General features: G+C 39.8%; 1 non-coding gene across 1 annotated transcript; it reads left to right on the top strand.

Moving 5' to 3' along the window:
* Window positions 1–4125: 4125 nt before the first annotated feature.
* Window positions 4126–4232, top strand: LOC141625334 (small nucleolar RNA R71). Its single transcript, XR_012535124.1, has one exon. It is a non-coding gene; the product is annotated as a small nucleolar RNA R71 (small nucleolar RNA).

The following is a 4232-nucleotide window of genomic DNA, read 5'->3' as shown; positions in this document are numbered from 1 at the left end:
ATGTGGCATACTATTATTAAAGAAATGAAATAAAAGAGGTTGATTGGTTATGAAACCGTTATGATTTTCTATCATTATTCTTGTCGAATTCCAAATGCATTTGCAAATGTCTTTCTCTTTACATTTAAAATAATTAATGGGTTGTATCCTGTGAAGGATTGCCTACGTATTCATTAAAAAAATGAAATCAAACCCTTGCGCGTAGTTCAAATAAATGTAAAAGAATAATTGTTCTAAGAAAGAGCTTGTAATGAACTTAGAAAATAAGCATGAGCTTTTACTTACTCCTAAAATGCATTCCAGTTTATTTGATGACATGAGGATGACAAATTATCAAAATGCAAGAGCAAGATGACATTAGCTTACTTCAGCTTGGCCAGGGGCCGTTTATTTCGTGCCACAAGAGCGACACGTGAGGTTACGCGAGGCGCGTTTTTTTTTGCTCCTATTCTAGGCATAGTAATGTTTCAGTTGGTCAAGGTTTGTTGGGTTGGCAAATTCGTTTCCATCTAGGTCTGTGATCCTAACCGCACCCCCTGGAAGTATTGACTTGACTAGAAATGGCATGACCCAATTGGGTTTGAATTTTCCTCGTGGATCGACAGGTAAAAGAGCTCTAATTGACTTGAGGACCAAGTCTCCTTCTTTGATGTTCCTTGGATTAACCCTTTTGTTGAAGGCTCGTTTGATACGTGCCTGATATGTTTGCACATTATGTAATGCACGCAATCTTCGTTCATCCAGGAGGATGAGTTCTTCATATCTATCCCTCTTCCACTCAGCTTCTGGGATTTGGCTTTCGAGTAAAATATGCAAGGATGGTATTTCTAGCTCGACTGGTTGTACAACTTCCATGCCGTAGGTCAAATAGAAAGGGGTGGCCCCAGTGGGCGTCCTAACAGACCTACGGTATCCCAATAAAGCAAAGGGTATCTTGCTTGGCCAATCTCTATAGTTGTCAATCATTTTCTTGAGAATCGTGACAACGTTTTTATTTGCCGCCTCTACCGCGCCATTAGTTTGTGGTCTATATGGCGAGGAGTGGTGATGCTTGATTTTGTACCTGGCTAGCAATTGCTCAGTCTCAGCTTGGAAATGTGACCCATGGTCACTGATGATCTCATGTGGGCAACCGTATCGACAGATGATGTTGGTTTGTATGAATTTTGCCACGTTCTTGGCTGTAAGACTGGTGTAGGAAGCCGCTTCTACCCACTTGGTGAAATAATCGATTGCTACTAGGATGAAACAGTGACCTCCTGTTTCGGCTGGAGTGATCTTGCCGATGATGTCAATTCCCCAAGCAGAAAATGGCCAGGGAGATGTCATGGTGTAGAGCAATGAAGGAGGGACATGTTGCACATTCCCAAAGACTTGGCAATTGTGGCAATGTCTTACATATTTGATGCAATCGGATTTCATCGTGGTCCAATAATACCTCAAACGTGTGATTTTATTTGCCATCATGGGTCCACTCATGTGAGGGCCACATTCTCCATCATGGACTTCTTCCATCACTTCCGTGCCTGTGAATGATCAAGGCAGCGTAGGATTACACCAAGAGGTGTTCTTTTGTACAATTCTCCTTGCATGAGAACGTATTGGGAAGCTAGTAAGCGTATAGCGCGTTGTCCCCTTTTGTCCATATCTGGTGGATAGGTGTCATTGAGTTTGTAGTTTAGGATCGCTTGGAACCAAGGTTCCTGATCGGTCCGTTTCGTGTTCACAAATAAAGGTGTGGTTGTTGGGTCACGTCCGAATCAAAACATAATTTATAGCTTCACAAACAACTCTACAATTAGTAAAGAGGCAAGTAAAGGTCGGATACCAAGGGACGGGTATTGAAATGAGATTTCTATTGCAACTAGTGGTGTCTTAGGGGTGTCACAATTTGGGTTGATGTAGAAGGTCACTAACTAAAATAGCAATGAAAATAAACAAGCAAGATGAATTAAAGGGGTGTAAACAATTGATTAAAAAGCACTAGGGTGTCATGGGATCATAGGGGAATCATGGGAATTGATCATACAAACATGTTCTCAAATTATAAGCAAGCAATTATTGTTGTGATGGATTGAGTTGGGTTATATCTTACAATCCTAGGAAAGTTTGGGTCCCGGAGCCGAATCGATTAGATTGTACAACACCTACAAGTCAACTTAATCTTCCCTACTCAACAACATGCATGGTCTAATGAGACTCGAGTTGGGTTATGTCTTACAAGTCTCATTGAAAAGATAGGAGATGGTGGTAAATGCAAGGATTCATAGGCTTAGCATTTCATCAAATATAACATGTGCATGAGTTGAGATCAAAACAAGAAAGCAAATAAAACATGAAAGCATATTAATTTAAGCATGAATCATTCCCCATGTTGGTTTCCCCTAATCACCCATTAACCCTAGCTAAGAGACTACTCACTCATTATCATGTTGATCATGCTAGCAAGGTTGTCAATCATACCAACAAAATGAAACATGATGAATAAATGAAAGTAATTAACAATATTTAAAAAGGGATTAAGAGAATTATACCTACTAATGATTCCAATAATAAAGCAAAGATAAAAGAAGTACTTGATGCTTGATTGAGAGGTTGTCAATCTCCCAATAATAACCCAAATAATCTTCAATTACCCAAAATAAAGGATGAACAAAAGAGAGATTAAGGAAATAAAACTTGTATTAGAACTTGATTGAGAGGTTGGTGCATTTAAGATCTCCCATCCCCAACCTTTTACTCACCGAGTACGGCATGACACTCACACAAGCCCCTAGATCACATAAGGCTTTGTTGATCGTTGTGTCGCCAATGGTACACGGTATTGAGAAGCTTCCCAGATCCTTTAGTTTTGGAGGTGAACTCCCTTGAAGTATTGCACTACTCACCTTAGTGAAGGCGATAGTCTCAAGTTTCCGGATCGACTTCTTCTTTGTGAGGATATCTTTCATGTATTTCGCATAGGCCGGCACGTGATTTATTAATTCCGTGAAAGGAATTGAGACTTCCAAATTCTTCACAATTTCCATGAACTTTCCAAGTTGATCATCAAATTTGGGCTTGGCTTGACGACTTGGAAAAGGAAGTCTAATCACAATGGGCTCCTTCTCCTTGACCTTGTCTTCATTTTTCTTTGAACTTTCTTCTTTTGATGATTCTCCATCTTTGGAGTTTTGCACAATTTCTTCCTTATCACTAGCTTCCACAACTTCATCCTCAACTTGCTTCCTCGGTGCTTCATACCTTGTACTACTTCTCAAGTGAATGCCACTAACCGTTTCATGTCTAGGGGGATTACTTTGAGGTGGTAATTGCCCCTTTTGTCTTTGTGAGCTTGAAGATGCTAGTTGAGTCAATTGTGTTTCCAACATCTTGGTGTGAGCTAGAATGTTGTTGATGGTGGTTTCCTTTGCTTGACTATCTTTTTGCATTTGAGTGAAAAATTCTTGTTGATTCTTTTGAATTTGGAGGACCGCTTTTTGGACATCAAAACCTTGGTCATTTTGGTGATTGTATGGATTTTGATTTTGGTAACCTTGGTTTTGATTGTAAAAGGGTCTTTGATTTTGGTTTCTCATGGGTGGTGGAGTGTATGTTGTTTGAGGGTTTTGAACATTTTGGCTTTTGTATGAGATATTTGGATGGAATTTGGTGTTTTCATTGTAATAGTTGGAATAAGGGGTACCACACTTGTATGCTTGGAAAGCATTCACTTGTTCATTTGTTTCCCTACATTCACTTTGGTCATGTCCCAAAGTTCCACAATTCTCACATATCCCACTTGGGATTGATGAAGATGCCGTCATGGCATTAACATGATGCTTTGGTTATTTTGAGACTTCTTCAAGTCTAGCCATAGCTTTTTCAAACTTCAAATTGATTGTGTCAATATGAGCACTAAGTTGAGCACCCAATTGAGTAACGGAGTCCACTTCATGCTTTCCTCCTCTAGTATCCGTGCGAGGTCTACTATATTGTGAGTTATGGACCGCCATTTCCTCAATCTTGTTCCATGTTTGATTGTCATCAACTTCGGTGAACATTCCATTTGATCCCATATTGAGAATGTTCCTTGAATCCTCATATAAACCGTTCTAAAATTGTTGTACCAAGAACCATTCGCTAAGTCCATGGTGAGGACATGAGCGACAAATTCCCTTGAACCGCTCCCAAGCTTCATACAAAGATTCTTCATCCCTTTGCTTAAAACCCGTAATTTGAGCTCTTAGCAT

This window comes from Silene latifolia, chromosome 1 (genome assembly GCF_048544455.1).
Source record: "Silene latifolia isolate original U9 population chromosome 1, ASM4854445v1, whole genome shotgun sequence".
In the NCBI taxonomy this organism is placed as follows: domain Eukaryota; kingdom Viridiplantae; phylum Streptophyta; class Magnoliopsida; order Caryophyllales; family Caryophyllaceae; genus Silene; species Silene latifolia.
Note: the sequence above shows the minus strand (reverse complement) of the source record. Positions and strands in the feature narration are given on the sequence as shown.